Here is a 17641-nt window from a genome sequence, read left to right on the forward strand (position 1 = left end):
CCAGGAAAAAGACATTTGCTGTTGGGGTCCCTGCTCTACTAGCAGCCAGGGACTCCTCCTGGCCTCCTCACCTTTCTCAGGGGTCAAGCCTTGGGCATAACCTTCCATTTCAGAGGGTGAGTAGAGATGAGAGGATGGGAACAAAGACTTGGGAGACTAGAATCCCTTGACCAGGGCTGAGAAAGGAGGAGCACAGGCTCTGCCTCATCACGTGAGAAGGGGTGGGGGCACAGGCTAATTCCATATGTCAAGAGCCACCTGGCAGCAGGAGGAAACCAGGAAATGAAACTGTGGGGCCAGAGTCACAGATGAATGGAAGGCTATTCCAGGAAGCTTTTCCTAAAGGGAACTGCAACCCAGCTTGTTCTCCTACCTGACAAGGAACCCACAGAGCAGACTCAACAAATTCCCTGTCCTAAGTAGGTCTTCTCTCACTTGCCTTCTGGTCTTGATCACATCCTATACACCATCCCTCTGGGGAGAGCTGGAGACATAGGGAAAGAGAGATCTGAGTACCTGTTTCCTGTCTGCTCTGCCCTCCTTCACTCCACCAAAAGATGTGGGGCCCACAAGTTGAAAGCTTTCCAGCGAGGGTGTGTTCCTTGTATACAAATGAGTGTAATGAACATCTCCCATTCTTCAGTTCTCATTCAGATCAGTGACTTCTTTTTCCAAATGTGCTCTTATCTCTCACCTCAGCAGTTTGTCTTACAACATAAACTTTAGAATTTTCTAAAATGTCTAACATAAGGACAGAAAACATATTTCATTTCAGCAGCTAGTGCCAATTAATTGTCAGTAGCTATTAGAATGTTGTTAAGAAGGATTCCAAGGACTCTTCTGAACTCTGTGACAAAAAGTGCTGTATTCAATCTTGATGTCTACCATGGGAAGGTAGCAGGGAAGGGTAATAGAACAAATGCCAGCTAAGTGCCACCCCTGGTTTAGCATGTAATAGGTATTTAATAAGTGTTTATTAAATGAATGCATGAGGTCCAGGAGTCATTCAAAAGAATGGTCGTCCTTTCTTTCTGTAACTACCTCCCCCCACCTACATCTGAAATCACCACGGAGTGTTCTGTCCCAAACCATAGACGGGAGTCTAGCCAAAGTGGCCTCTAGAAGGATTTTTTTGGTATATGAAGAGCAGGATTCTTGGTAGGCAGCTCACATTTGCCTCTCTGAGACATTTTCTTTCTGCAACCAAGTGTTCTGATCCCTTGGCTCAGAATTCCATGCCAGGCTTGTTACAGGGTGCAGCCAAGAGGGGGGACCCCAAGTGGGCATTTGAAATGGGGCCCAGAACTCAAGGTGTTCAGGAGATTTTAGGATGCCCTCACCACGCCCCCAGGGTGTGGGTTGGGGGAAGGGACAAATGGAGCAGGGCCATTGAGAGCTGTTTCGCATAGCAATAGCCTTGCAGCTACCCTCTGGTGTGGTCATTTAACATATCTATAACCTTTAACTGGCTGTATAGATATGTTAAATAGCTGTGGCCTTGCTCTGGGCCAGGGGGATGGAAAGGAACTTCCCCACCAAGACATAACTGGGGGGCAGGTCCCCCAAGTCACAGTGCCTGCGTGAGAGCTTGGAGGTGATTGGCTCCATGACATGGGGCCATGCCTGCTCAGACTCATGATGGCAGCCCAGTGAAGATGGAAGGATATGAGTGCTGGCATGTGAGGCTGAGTGTGGGAGGAGTCGGAAATAGGGCTGCAGAGGAAGATTGGCGCGGGGATTTAAACCCAGATGCGGCAGCCATTGGAGAGAGAACCATGCAGCTATGGCAGTGCAGGGAAGACCACAGCCATTGAGGAGAACCACACAGCTTTGGCAGAGTGGAGACTCCCACAGCCCTGTGAGAGAGAATCACCATGCAGCTTTAGCAGAGAACCCCCACTCAGCTTTGACAGAGTGGCGACCCCCCTTCTTGCAGTCATTGAGGGGAGAAGCATGTGGTTTTGGCTGAGTGGGGATTCCCATGGCCCTGGGAGAGAGGACCACATGCTTTTGCCAGAGTGGGGACCCCTGCAGCTTTAGAAGGGGGAACCACCACCTGGCTTTAGCAGAGATCCCGGCGACACAGCTAAGGATGCCAGGAACCCAGGGAGGACTCCCAGTCAAGACAGAGTACTAACTGGGAATAACCAGAGGACTGCCTGAGTCATGGACTTCTATTTCCTTTCCTGAGATACGGTATTCTAGACTGGGCAAAGGGGGAAGGAAAGACTGTGTGTGTTTGTGGGTGTTTTAAGGGACTTTGGGATTTTGATAAAGACATTAGGTCACTACTTGAGTCTGTACAGCATTAAATAAACATTTCCTTTCTTTTTCACGAATCTCTGGCATTGAGAGACATCTTTCCTATAGATGTCAGACATAACGGACCTGGGAGTTTCTTTCAGTAATAGTATATTGTCCCAGGCCCCCCTTGTTGTGCTCTGTAACAGGCTGAGGGAGACCTGAGGCCAGTAAGAGCCTCTGTTCCCTAAAACTTTAGGTGTACTCAGGCAGCTCTCAGGACCCCAAATCTTGAGGGTTCCTCAAGAAACCCCACCTAGGCAGGACAACTCCTAAGCCCAGATCCAGCCTGGAAGTCCTATTGATAGGGGACTCAAGATTTGGAAAATTTTAGCTTAAGGTCAAAAGCTGTAAGTCTAGCAAGTAATGTGTATGTTAAGCTTTTGTTTCAGAAACTACAGATAAGGCCCATCCTGGCTCCTGAGAAAAGCAGCCGACCTCCTGGGGCACTGGCTAGAGATTACTGCCTGGGGACGTATTGGAGGCATTCTGGCCCTTTGTGTGACCACCCCATCCCCCTTGGGAGCAGCTAACTGCTGAGAAGAGGAAGGCTGCAGCTTCGCTCACCTAATCCTCCCTGAATTTCAAAGCCCTCACTGCACCTTGCTTGTCCTCCCCCACCCCCTTATAAAAGATCTGTCCAGGAAAGAGAAGGGAAGATGGTTTGTTAGGGTATGAACCTGCTATCTTCTCAGATGGCAGGCGCCATCTGAATAAAGTGCCCATAAAAGATTCAATTGCTGTCATTGCTTATTGGGTTTGATAGTGACAGGCAGCCCGAAGCCGGTGTCTTTTCCGGTTACATTATTAAAGGGAGTCATCAGTTTTTCCCCAGCTGTGCTTCAACCTGATGGAGTTTCTCAAGGCCCTAACCAGCCCCACCCTCCCCCACTGTCCTCCACCTGGGAGGCTGGCGAGCCCTGTCAAATCCCTAGCCCGCTGACCTTAGCCAGCTAACCAGAACAGATCTAAAAGAGCAGGATTACCCACTGGAGGGAGCCCAGTGATTGTGTTTACTCCCCAACCTGGCCCTGTTTAATGGTCTGTGTGCATCATTAATCTTCCACAATTTGTTCCCCAGCTGCCTCCACTTTTTAATGAACTGACACTTGGGGGCGCTCTCACTGGAGCTGAGGCTATGGTGCAGGCACTGGGCCAGTGCCCCTGGTCCTGGGCCAGCAGCAGATGCCACCTCACTTTGATTAGCATTTCTGACCAGCTCTCACCCTCCCCACCCCTGCCCCAGCAGTACGGCTAGTGCAGTTTGGACCTGGGCTTGGTGTCAGGGAAGATGCCACAACCTGAGTCCCAGAAGGCCAGGGTCCTACATTGGGATTCACCAGAGGATCTTTCTGGGATGGTCACTGTCACCTTGAGGACCTAGTGAGGCTCCTGGAGGTAAAGCCCACAGAAATGTGTCCTCTGCGCAAGACTACATCCTCGGAGTGTCTAATTCTCACGTCAGTTCACGCCCAGCCTCCAGCATGAGTTTAAGGCTCCAGCAGCTTTTGCTCTAGGAAATTGAAAATGGCCTTTCAGCTGTGCTAGGTCTGTAATGGGAAGCGTCACAGTTCAATATTTCTGTTATGGATGTCTTTTTACATCTGCAACCTAGACAAGTTTGCATTTTGTTTACTACAACTTCAGTGAAGTGACTTAGCCACTCCTGGGACCCATAGACATTCCTCAAAACTTCTACCCCCATTTCATTCGAGGTCCAAGTCAAGTTTTAGAATTACAGTTCAAAGCAAACAAAATTGATAATGTGGTAGATAGTCATATTGAAGATGCAGGAAAAGGCAATGTGAAATTCTGCTCTGAGTTGGGTATGACTTCCAATGAACATGATCAGGAGTTGAGAGCCTTAGGGTATTAGAAGCACATCTTCAATAAGCTTCTTAGCTACCGCTTGGGCTACACAGAGATGTGCCAGACACCAGGAATGCAGCATAAAATATAAGACATAGCAGATGGATCTGGACCGTGCACAGCACTCTAGACCAAACACCATTCCAGTTTCCCATGAAATCATCCTCATGGGTGATGGCAGTGACTTTAATGATTTGAAAGGAGAGCTAGAAGAATTTGTCCAAAAACACCTCCCTGGAAAAAATTAAAATAATAAGAAACACGAAGTGTGAGGGATTAATTTGAGGAAAAATGATTACAACAGCCCATGCGACAGAAGACCTGGTGTTCCTGGACAGCTGCTGTGAAGTGAATGTGATGTGGCTGCGGCCCTTACTGGGAGGACGAGCGGAAGGTCATGTGTTCAATGATCACATCATCAGTGCAGACACCCTGGCCTACAGCTCCTTCCCTGTGGAGCCTGGAGAGTTCACCTAAGGGCTGCACGTCAAATGGGATCTTCTTCCCCTTTCTGAGCTCGAGAACTGGAAGGAACTGTTACCAAACCCAACCAGTAGGGGAGGTTCTACTGCGCACTGCCTACCAGGAAAATCTCCCAAGACAGAGTTTGGTGGAAAAGAAAGGAATCTTATTTAATAGCAAGCTTCTGCCTAAAATATCTGGATAACAAAAGTAAGAAAAGAGGAAAAGTCAAAGTATGACATCAAAAATAGCTATTTAAATATTTGTCATTATGACTACTACACAGGTTCAAGAACTGAAAATAACACAAAAACAAAAATCTGTTCACAGTGCTGTTATCACCAAGGTCTTTGGAAATAATGCCAAGTTTCTGCCTCAAAGCCCTTTCACTCTGCAACACCCAGAGAAAAATCACCCTGTCACCCTCTGCCAGCTCAGTTCAAGGTTGTGCCAGGAACCTCTTCTCCCACCCCAAAGTATCATAAATGTAGGTGGCTTAGCTGGTCTGCAGTTGCTGTCCAGCTTCAGGCATCTTTCGGAATCTGTGCCCCAAGCCTCTGCTCACAGACCCACATTAGCCACTGCTGGCAGGCCTGCTGGTGATGCCCCCTACCTGGGGAGGGGAAGAACAAACTGACTTTTCACTTCCGAGCAAGCTCTGTCTTAAAAGTCCCCTCCCAGAATCCCATGCATGTAGAAAGCCCATGAAAGTGTCAGCCTTCCAGCCAATTAGGGTCAGTGTTGGCCATGTTTGCCTTTTTCCCTCTTCTGGCTGCCATGTTCAGCAAGGGGGCAAAATCTCCATTCAGCAGCTCAAACCCCTGCACCATTTCCGGGGGGGATGTCCCTACATTCAGAACTACTGCTTCAACAAAGTCACCTACAGTGGCTGGAGGATTGTTTTCCATGAATAGAAACTATTTCAATGAACTTGAGCAGTATGACAGTGGCATGGGTATCTGGGGAGAAGAAAACTTAGAAATATCATTTTGCAGAGGTATATGCAGAGGATACACAGAGGTAAAGTCTAAATCGTCCCTTATTCTAGAGTTGGACAACTTTTCCAAAAAAGGTGACCATGTAGTTCTCCTGAGGGCCAGGACACCATGACACACAACTCCCCAAGGCTAGCACATGCTTGGTTAGATGAACATAAGGAGCAGTATTTTTCCTTAAGACCAAATGTGAGGACAAGAAGCTATGGAAATATCAGTGAGCATGTTAAATTGATGGAGAAGTTGGGTTGTAAATCATCTAAGTGGTATTTGGATAACATTTACCCAGAGATGCAGATATCTGGGCCCACTCCCAAACCGCAGGAACCCATTTTTATCAACAGAAGGCCAAAATATCCCAAAGTCCTTCAATGTGGAAGGCCCTGTCACCCCCAGACCAGCAAGTGTCTGTTGGCCCAGGGCTGCCCAAGTCAGAAGGGAGGCCTAGTAGTGTTTAAGGCATATGTCTACAGTTACCCAAATCATATCTAGATTTACAATGAGGAGTATGAATTGATTTTAAGTAATCTCCTTTGCCTGGATATGTCAGAAACTCAATCATCAGACCCATCATGACTCATGAAGTACCATGGGTCAGGAGGATCCCAGCAATGGACCTTTGGGAAGAATATTCAGCTGCACCACGTGTCAGTAGGATAGTACCTGAGAATGATTGATCCACTAAATCACAAAGGCTCTGTTGCTATGGCAATCTCTGATGGCTCCTCCTCTCAGCAGTGGTATTTAGAAGGCTAAGGTGGATCCCATGGCTGGAATGGTAATTTGTCATGCTTGCCCTCCTATGGGGATACCCAGGAAGATTAGCAGAGGTGAGATAGCAGATATACTGTCTATATTGGAGCACCAAGTGAGCATCAGGAGGTGAAGAAGTATGTTTCACCAAGACACTAAGGTCATTTTTAGGCTACTATTAAGGAATTTCTTGCTAATGGTAGGAAATCATAATACAATTTTAATATAAAGAGTCAGGTTTATACAGAAAGACAAAATCCAGGAAATTGCTATGTGTATTCAAATTAGTTTATGCTTTTTTAAAAATTCTCTTTAATAATGGAATGGTGTTTATCTGATTGAGAACTTGTCATGATTTCCTCTCTTAGAAGACTTCACAGCAGACAGTTAATTTTAAACAAACTGAATCCCAATTACTTTTAACTTCAGAAGGCATCATTTATAAGATCATATTTAAGAGGCAGTTAACTATTATAAATTATTTTGATGAATTATGGTACTACCTACATTTACAATAAAGTATCCTTTTAATTATTTACCTTAAAAAATGAACTGCCACTTGTCACACTCAATAAAATCAGCACTTTGTGAGAATTTTAGTAACAATGGACAGGGGAAGGTAAGAGGCAATGAGAGCAGGTGACAGGGATAAACCAAGGGAAAAACCAGGGGGTGCTGAGCAAGGAGGCTGTGATAGAGTTATCCCTAAATGTTGGAGAATAGCATCTGATCTGCATGGGCAAACGAATCAAAGCATTCCTGGCCCTCTGGGCAAATTTGGCCCCCAAGCAAGGCATTAATAACCACATAAGACCAGAGTTCTGGCAATTCCTATACTGCACCATGTCAGGCTGGGTTTGATCTGAGCCAGCCTGCTTTACACAATTATTTTCCTGGTCATGAATGGCACAGGCAGCTTGAGGACAGAGTTTTCCAGACTCGGCTACCACCCTGGGAATTCTGATACCAGGCTATTGTATTACCTTCTGATTACTTGACTTGGCAGTCAACCCACTCTGAGCTGCAAATCAACAGCAGGAAGGGTGAGTGGAGAAGCTGGGGCTTAAGAATGCACTTTTCAATCACATGTCACACCAAAGGTAATGAGGGCTCCATCCAGGGCTCTGGAGATGGTGGTGGGTGGCGGCAGAGGGTGAAGGTGGGGTCTCTGTTCTACTTGGAAATCTCAGGACTAGAAAGATGCCCGCAGGGGTCATCTAGTTTGAGACTCAAAAAGAAAACTGATGGATAAAGAGGTGAAGGTATTTGCCCAAGGTCTTAGTCCCTTCAGGCTGCATAACAAACTACCATCGAGTGGGTGACTTACAAACAGAAATTTGTTTCTCACAGTTCAAGAGCTGGTAAGTCCAAGATCAATGTGCCAGCAGATTCAATGTCTGGTGAGGGCTCACTTTCTGGTTCATAGAGCGGCTGTTATTTTTTTCTCTCTGTCCTCACATGACAGAAGGGCAAGGGAGCTCTCTGGGGTCTCTTAAAAGGTCACTTATCCAATTCCTAAGACTCCACCCTCATGATCTAATCACCCTCCAAGTTCCCACCTCCAAATACTATCACATTGGGAATGACAATTTAATATATTGGGCACTTATAATTTGGGGTGAGGGGGGACACAAACATTCAGCCTATGGTAGTCACAGTGGCTGTCAGCATGTGAACCATTGGGTAGGGTTGGAGCCCAGGACAGACCCTCTATCCCATGGGGAGTAAGGGCTGGGAGTCAGGTTCTGCTATCTTGAGGCCCTCTTCCCCCCAGATCAGAAGCCCTGCTACCCTCCACTTGTAGGCTCTGTCCCATCTAGTTTCTGGATAGACACAGACCAAGGCAAGAAGGTATTGAGATGTAGAAGCAGTCTTTACCTCATAAGCCTACGTATATAAGGAATCAGAGCACAGGTCACTATGCACATACCAAGTCCATGGTTCCCATGCTGTCAGTCTGGGCCAAGGAAATTCTGTTTCACTGTTTAGACAGTCAGCGGGTCTGTGTACAGTGTGAATATTTGTTACACTGGAAAGTGCTGAGAAGCCAGATATTCACTTTGCCTGCAGTTCAAGGAGCCTTAATCCTGTAGTTTAAGATGTTTCTCCTCCAGATACTTCATTTCTCCAGCAGCACTCTGTCCAGCTGCTATCTGGGAAATAAGATTCTGCTCCTGGGGCCTTCAACACTGAATAGATCTGCACCCCAACCACTAGACTGTCAGCTCCATCACACAGGACCTTAAAGTGTCCTATTCATGGCAGTACCCCCTGCATCCAGACAGTGCCTAGTAGGTGCTCAATGAATTTTTTTCTCAATTAGAGTTAATATGTAATATTATTTTTGTATTAATTTCTGGTGTAGAACATAGTGATTACACAATTATATACTTTACAAGGTGATCCCTGATACTTTCAGTGCCCCTCTGGCACCATTGATAGTTATTACAATATTATTGACAATATTTCCTATACTTATATCCTTTATGTCCTTTACATCCCCATGAATATTTCATGACTACCAATTTGTATTTGTTAATCCCTTCACCTTTTTCACCCAGCCCCTAACCTTCCTCCCCGCTGGCAACCATCAGTCTGTTCTCTATACCCATGAGTCTGTTTCTATTTTGTTTGTTCCTGTATTTTTCTCTTTAGATTCCACATATAAGTAAAAATATAATATTTATCTTTCTCTGTCTGGCTTATTTCACTTAGCATAATACCCTCTAGGTCCACCCATGCTGTTGCAAATGGTAAGAGTCCATTCTTTTTTAAGGCCAAGTAATATTCCATTGTGTATATGTACCACATCTTCCCCATCCAATCATCTATCAGTGGGCACTTGGGTTGCTTCCATATCTTGGTTATTATAAATAACATTGCAGTGAACACAGAGGCATGTATGTTCTTTCATTTAGTGTTTTTTGTTTCTTTGAATATACACCCAGAAGTGGAATCACAGGGTCATAAGACAGTTCTATTTTTATTTTTTGATGAACCTCTATCCTGTTTTCTTCCACAGTGGCTGCACCAACCTGCATTCCCACCAACAATGCATGAGGGTTCCTGTTTCACCAGCACTTGTGTGTTGACTTATTGATAGTAGCCATTCCAACAGGTGTGAGGTGCTATCTCACTGTGGTTTTAATTTGCACTTCCCTGATGATTAGATATGCCAAGCATCTTTTTATATCTCTATTGGCCATCTGTATGTCCTCTTTGGAGAAGTATCTATTCAGGCCTACTGCCCAATTTTTAAATTGGATTGTTTGATTTTTTAGTGTTAAGTTGTGTGAGTTCTTTATAAATTTTGGATATTAACCCCTTTTGAATGCATTATTGGTGAATATCTTCTTCCATTCAGTAGGTTTTCTTTACATTTGGTTGATGATTTCCTTTGCTGTGCAAAGACTTTTTAATTTAAGGTGGGCCCATTTGTTTATCCTTTTATTTCTCTTGCCTGAGGAGATAAATCAGAAAAAACTATTCCTAAGAAAGATGTCAGAGATTTCACTGCTTATATTTTCTTCTATGAGTTTTAAGGTTTTAAATCTTACATTTAGGTCTTTAATCCATTCTGAGTTTATTCTTGCATATGGTGTAACAAGGTGGTCTAGTTTCATTTTTTGCATGTATCTGTTCAATTTCCCCAACACTATTTATTAAATAGACTGTCTTTAACCCATTGTACTTTCTTGCCTCCTTTGCCATAAATTAATTGACCTTATAGTTACGGGTTTATTTCTGGATTCTCTATTCTGTTCCATTGATCTATGTATCTGTTTTTGTACTAATACCATGATGTTTTAATTACTGTATCCTTGTGGTATTATTTGATATCAGGTAGCACAATACCTCAAATTCTGTTCTTCTTTCTCAAGATTGCTGAGGCTATTCAGGGTCTTTTGTGGTTCCATATAATTTCTTGGATTATTTGTTTTAGTTCTGTGAAATATACCATTATATTTTAATAGGAATTACATTAAATCTATAGCTTGCTTTGGATGGATATTTTAACAATGTTAATTCTTCCTATCCATGAGCATGGTATATGCTTCCATTTATTTTTATTTTCCTTACTTGCTTTCTTCAATGTCTTACAATGTTCAAAGTACAAGTCTTTTACCTCTTGGGCTAACTTTATCTTCAGGTATTTTTTTTTTGTATATAATTGTAAGTGAAATTATTTTCTTAGTCATCCTTTCTGATAGTTCATTATTGGTGTATAAAAATGTAACTGACTTCTGAATATTTATTTTGTATCCTGATACTGAATTCATTAATCAGGTCTAGTATATTTCTGGTAGAATTGTTAAGGCTTTTTATAGTGTATCATGTCATCTTCAAATAATGACAGTTTTACTTCTTCCTTTCTAATTTGTATGCCTTTTATTTTTTTTCTCCTTGTCTGATTGCTGTGGCTAGGACTTCCAATACTATCTTTAATAGAAGGGGTGAAAATGAACATCCCTGACATGTTACCAATCATAAAGAGAACCCACTTTTACTATTTCCATGTTGAGTATGATGTTAGCTGTGGTTTGTCATCTATCGCCTTTATTATGTTGAGACATGTTCTATCTATTCCACTATGCTGCGAGTTTTTTTATCATAACTGGATGCTGTACTTTGTCAAATGCTTTTTCTGCATATGTAGATAGGATCATATGACTTTTATTCTTTGTTCTGTTTATGTGATGTATCATGTTGACTTGTGAATATTGAACCAAACTTGCATCCTTAGAATAACTTCTATGATGTATGATCTTTTTAATGTATTGCTGAATTCAGTTTGCTAATAGTTTGTTGATAATTTTTGGATTTATGTTCATCAGGAATATCAGCCTATAATTTTCTGTCAGTGTAGTGTCTTCATCTGGCTTAATGCTGGCCTCACACAATGAGCTTGGGAGTTTTCTCTTCTCTTGAATTTTCTGGAACAGTTTGAGAAGGATAGGTGCTAGTTCTTTAAATGTTTGGTAGACTTCACCTGTGAAGCCATTGGTCCAGGACTTTTGTTTATTGGAAGTAGCTTTTAAGTATTTTTTATTGATTATGCTATTATAGTTTTCCCAATTTTCCCACTTTACCTCCCCTCCACCCTGCCTCCTCTAACCCTCCAGCATCCCCACCTTAGTTCATATTCATGGGTTATACATATAAGTTCTGTTAGTCCTCTGTTTCCTATACCATTTTTTATCCCTCTCCATCTATTTTATGCCTACTAATTATGCTTCTTCTTCCCTGTACCTTTTCCCCCCATTCCTCCCATGCCCCTCCCCACTGAAATCCCTCTGTGTGATGTCCATTTCTCTGAATCTGTTCCTGTACTGGCTGTTTGCTTAGTTTTTGTTTTCACTGTTTTTCTTTTCTTTTAGGCTCATTTGTTCATAGTTGTGAGTTTTTTGTCATTTTACTGTTCATATTTTTATCTTCTTTTTCTTAGATAAGTCCCTTTACCACTTCATATAATAAGGGCTTGGTGATGATGAACTCCTTTAACTTGACCTTATCTGAGAAGCACTTTATCTACCCTTCTATGCTCAATAGAGTAATCTTGGATGTAGGTCTTTGCCTTCATGACTTCATATACTTCTATCCAGCCCCTTCCTGCTTGCAAGGTTTCTTTTGAGAAATCAGCTGACAGCCTTATGGGCACTCCTTTGTAGGTAACTCTCTCCTTTCCTCTTGCTTCTTTTAGGATTCTCTCTTTATATTTAATCTTGGGTAACTTAATGATGATGTGCCTTTGTGTGTTCCTCTTAGGGTCCAACTTCTTTGGGACTCTCTGAGCTTCCTAGACTTCCTGGAAGTCTTATTTCCTTCACCAAATTGAGGAAGTTTTCCTTCATTATTTGTTCAAATATGTTTTCAATTTCTTGCTGTTGTTGTTCTCCTTCTGGCACCCCTATAATTCAGATATTGGAACGTTTCAGGTGGTCCCAAAGGTTTATAAGGCTCTCTTCACTTTTTTGAATTCTTGTTTCTTCATTTTGTTCCAGTTGGATATTTATTTTTTTTTTCCTTTTGTTCCAAATCATTGTTTTGACTGCTGGTTTCCTTCCTGTCACTGTTGGTTCCCTGAATATTTTGCTTTATTTCACTTTGGGTATCCTTCATTTGTTTTTTTCATTTTTTTTGACCAAGCTCAGTCAGATTTGTGAGCATCTTGAATCCCAGGGCTTTAAATTCTCCATCAGATAGGTCGGCAGTCTCCTCATTGCTTGGTTCTCTTTCTGAAGTTTTGCTGTGTTCTTTCATTTGGGCCATACTTCTTTGTGTCCACGCACCTGATAAGTTGTAAGGGGGCAGGGCTAAGGCCTGGGTATTCACCCAGGCAGGGCAACCCTCTTTGTTGCACTGTGGCACTACCTGTGTGGGAGGGGCCAGAGAGGGAACAGCACAGCCTGCCTTCTGGTCTCTAACCCACTTTCCAATGGACTCTCGTGTGACACTGGGGTTTCTCCTACCACGGCAACCATCCGCCATAGTCCACAGTCAGCTCTGAGTCTCAGTTTCACCTTCAGTCAGCCCCACCCTCACAGCCTGCCACCTTGCTACAGCTGGCGCCACCCACCTGGTCTGCTGCCTCACTGCAGTTTTTCTGAGTGGGCTCCCACCATCCTCCACCTTATCAGTCTGGTTGTTCTGGTTGATTTTTTTTCATTAATTTCATGGTTTTCAGAGTTCCATGCAGTTTGATTTTCTGGCACTTTTGATTGTTTATTGATTTTAGATTGGTCGTTATCCTCCTTTTGGTTGTATGAGGAAAAGAAGGGTTCTACCTACACCTCCATCTTGGCTGGAACTCTGTTTGTTGGATGTTTTTTATTACTGATTTGATTTTGTTGGTTGTAATCAGTTGGTTCAGATTTTCTGTTTCTTCTTAACTCAGTCTTAAAAGATTTTATGTTTCTAGGAATTTATCCATTTCTTCCAGATTATCCAATTGTTACAGGGTGCAGCCAAGAGGGGGGACCCCAAATGGGCATTTGAAATGGGGTCCAGAACTTAAGGTGTCCAGGAGATTTTAAGATGTCTTCACCCTCATCCACCAGGGTGTGGGTTGGGGGAAGGGACAAATGGAGCAGGGCCTTTGAGAGCTGTTTTGCATAGCAACAGCCTTGCAGCTACCTTCTGGCGTGGTCATTTAACATATCTATAGCCTTTGGCTGGTCGCTTAGATATGTTAAATAGCTGTGATCATCTCTGAGCCAGGGGAATGGAAGTAACTTCCCCACCAACAGGTGACTGGGGGCAGATCCCCCAAGCTACAGCGCCTGCGTGGGAGCTCAGAGAAGATTGGCTCCAGGACATGGGGCCACGCCTGCCCAGACTCAAGATGGCAGCCCAGTAAAGCTGGAAGGATATGAGTTCTGGCATGTGAAGCCGAGTGTGGGAGGAGTCGGAAATGAGGCTGCGGAGGAAGATTGGCCGAGGGGATTTAAAACCCAGACTTGGCAGCCATTAGAGGGGAGAACCACGCGGCTTTGGGAGAGTGGGGGCTCTCCCCTTCCCGCAGCCCTGAAAGGGAGAACCACGAAGCCTGGACAGAGCGGGGACCCCCGCAGCTTTAGAAGGGGAACCACCACCTGGTTTTAGCAGAGATCCTGGTGACTCAGCGGAGGGTGCCGGGAACCCAGGGAGGTCTCCCAGTCGAGATGGAGGACTAAGAACCAGAGGACTGTATGAGCCATGGACTTCGTTTTCATTCCCTGAAATACGGTACCCTGGACTGGGCAAAGGGGGAAGGAAGGAAGGACTGTGTCTGTTTGTGGGTGTTTTGGGGGACTTTGGGGTTTTTGATAAAGACATTAGGTCACTACTTGAAGTTTGTATAGCATTAAATAAACATTTCCTTTCCTTTTCACGAATCTCTGGCATTGAGAGATGTCTTTCCTCGGGCGGCGGACATGACGGACCTGGGGGCCTTTAAATAATAGTATATCGTCCCAGGCCCCCCCTTGTTCTGTTCTGTAACACAATCTCTTGGAATATATTTGTTCATGATATTTTCTCATAATTCCTTATATTTCTATGGTGTTGGTTGTTACTTCTCTTTCATTTCTGATTTTATTTTCTGGGCCTTCTCTCTTTTTTTCTTGATGAGTCTAATTAAAGATTTCTTAATCTTGTTAATTTTTTTAAGTACTAGCTCTTGGTTTCATTAATATTTTATATTGGTTTTGTAGACTTTTTAAAATGTCCACTCTGCTCTTTATTAGTTTCTTCCTGCTCCCCACTTTTGGCTTTGCTCATTTTTTTCTAATTCCTTTAGGTGTAAGATTAGATTGTTTATTTCAGATTTTTCTTGTTTCCTGAGATAGGCCTGTAGTGCCATGAATTTTCCTCTTAGGACTGCTTTATCTGTGTCCCATAGATTTGGGGTTGTTGTGTTTTCATTTTTATTTGTCTAAGTATACTTTTTTCTTCCTTTATCTCATTTCTAATGTAGTCATTGTTTAGGAACAAGTTATTTGGCCTCCATGTATTTGTGTGTTTTTCAGTTTTTATCTTATAATTGATTTCTAGTTTCATACCATAGTGATCAGGAAAGATGCTTGATATAATTTTTGTCATTTTAAATTTACTGAGACTTGTTTTATGTCCTAACATGAGGTCTATCCTAGAAAATATTCCCTGTGCCTTTGGAAAGACTGCATGTGCTGCTACTTTGGGGTGAAATGCTCTGAAGTTATCAATTAAATCTATCTGGTCTAGTTTGTCATTCGAGGCCACTATTTCCTATTGATTTTCTGTCTGGAGATCTATCCATTGATGTCAGTGGGGTCCCCTACAATGATTGTATTTCTGTTACTCTCTCCCTTTATGTCTATTGATATTTGTTTTATATATTTATCTGTTCCTATGTTGGGTGCTTAAATGTTCACCAGGGTTATATCCTCTTCTTGGATTAATCTTTATCATTATGCATTGTCCTTTTATGTCTCTTACTATAGCTTTGTTTTAAAGTTTATTTTGTCTGATGTAAGTATTGCTACTCCAGCTTTTTTGTTTGTTTGTTTGTTTCCATTTGTAAGAAATATCTTTTTCAATCCCTTCACTTTTGTCCTGAGGTGGGCCTCTTGGATACTGTAAAAAAAAAATAAAAATAAAATAAAAAATTATATATATATAAAAATATATAAATATATATATTTATATATATATATATATATAGAGAGAGAGAGAGAGAGAGAGAGTTTGTTTTCTTTTTCATTCAACCACCCTGTGTCTCTTCATTGGAGCATTTATTCCATTTATATTTAAAGTGGTTGTTTATAGGTACGTACTTATTGCCATTTTATTCCTTTTTTAAGATTTTATTTTATTCATTATAGAGAGGGGGGAAAGGAGGGAAGGAGAGAGGAAGAGAAACATCGATGTGAGAGAGAAACATCAATTGGTTGCCTCTGGTACACACCCCAACCAGAGACCAAACCCATAACCCAGGCCCGTGCCCTTACTGGATGGGAATCAAACCAGTGACCTTTTGCTCTGCGAGACAACACCCAACCAACTGACCCTCACTAGTCAGGGCACCATTTTATTCTTTATAAATATGTTTGTCTTTTTTTTTCCTTTCTTTTTCTTAAAAAAAGTCTCTTTCACATTTCTTGTAATACTGGTTTGGTGGTAATGAACTCCTTTAGGTTTTTCTGGTCTGGGAAGCTCTTTACTTCTTCTCCAATTTTTTTTTTTTGAGTTTACATTTTATTGTATTTTTTCCATTACCATTTACCCCCATACCCTCATCCACCTCCACCCACTCCCACTCCCTCCACAATTACCACACTGTTATCTGTGTCCATGAGTTCTTTTTCCTTTTTGCTCAATCCTTCCACTTTTCAACCCACCCCCTTCCAGAGCTGTCATCAGCCTGCTCTCTATCTATGAGTCTGCCTTTATTTTGCTTGGTAGTTCAGTGTGTTAATTAGATTCCACGCATGAGTGAAATCATATAGTATGTGTCTTTCTCTAACTGTCTAATTTCACTTAGTTTTGCAACAACATGGATGGACCTGGAGAATATCTTCTTCAGTTTTAAATGTTAGACCTGCTGGATAGAATAGTATTGGTTGTAGGTCTTTGATTTTCATCACTTTGAATATTTCATGCCAATCCTTTCTGACCTAAAATATTTCTGTTGAGAAATCAGCTGAAAGTCTTAGGGGGATGAAAAGGAAAGGCATAGTGCCAACTTCCCTTTTGCAGAAAGGGAATGAATGATCAGGACCAATGGTATCCTCCTTCAAACCCAATTCTAAGGACATGAGAGAGACAAAAGGGAGACATGCAGACAAGAATATAAGGTAGAAGAGATGAGAAGTAGAGAGTCCACATTGCCTTGGGAAGGAGACCTGTGCTCACACTGTCATCATCATGGAGGAGTGTGAGCCAGGGAAGGCCATCAGCAGAGTTTCACCCAGGTGGACCTAGAGCCCAGACAGAGTGAGGACTAGGCTGAGAACAGCAGGTACAGACAGCTGACCACTCAGAACCTGATGCGCCCCAACCACACACCCACACACCCACCCACACACACCATGAAGATCAGCATTAAAGCCTAAGGGAAGTTCCCCTGGGATCAGGGTCAGCTCACAGGGAAGGGGATGGTAGTGGTTCATATCAATGATTGAACACTGGCTGTCCTAACAGGGCTATGCATTCTGAGGTGATTTATTCACCCTGAAGCCCACATACCAGATATTCACCTGGAGAGGCACAAGCTGGATCCTGAGATTCACCTGCTTCCTCTCAGTATGTGTAACAGTCAAAACAGCCCATTCTTCTGGGGAATACAGGTTCACAGAGAAAAATAATGAAATACCTAAAGAGGACAACTCTTCTTTTTTATAAATGGCATTTTACATGTTTTTTTTAAGATTTTACTTATTTATTTTAGGGAGGGAAGAGAGGGAGAGAGAGAGAGAAACATCAATGTGCGGTTGCTGGGGGTTATGGCCTGCAACCCAGGAATGTACCCTGGCTGGGAATTGAACCTGGGACACTTTAGTTCCCAGCCCACGCTCAATCCACTGAGCTACGCCAGTCAGGGACAACTCTTATTTTTTAAAAAGATAAACTATAGAAGGTAAAACAATTAAAACACTAGAAAGAACAAAAATGTAAAGTAACTATAATAATGACTCTCTAAGAGATAAGAAAGGACATTGGTGCATGAAGTGAGAACATACAGTTATAAAGAAGAGACTACTGGGAATTTTAGTATGAAAAACATCATAGTTGAAATAAATAAC

The 17641-nt window shown here is 42.6% G+C and overlaps 1 pseudogene; it reads left to right on the plus strand.

Moving 5' to 3' along the window:
• Positions 1-3592: 3592 nt before the first annotated feature.
• LOC123819716 lies at positions 3593-6383 on the plus strand (annotated as a pseudogene).
• Positions 6384-17641: the final 11258 nt, after the last annotated feature.

The sequence above is a fragment of the Phyllostomus hastatus genome, unplaced genomic scaffold (genome assembly GCF_019186645.2).
Source record: "Phyllostomus hastatus isolate PE091 unplaced genomic scaffold, TTU_PhHast_1.1 phas_contig_113, whole genome shotgun sequence".
Taxonomy (NCBI): domain Eukaryota; kingdom Metazoa; phylum Chordata; class Mammalia; order Chiroptera; family Phyllostomidae; genus Phyllostomus; species Phyllostomus hastatus.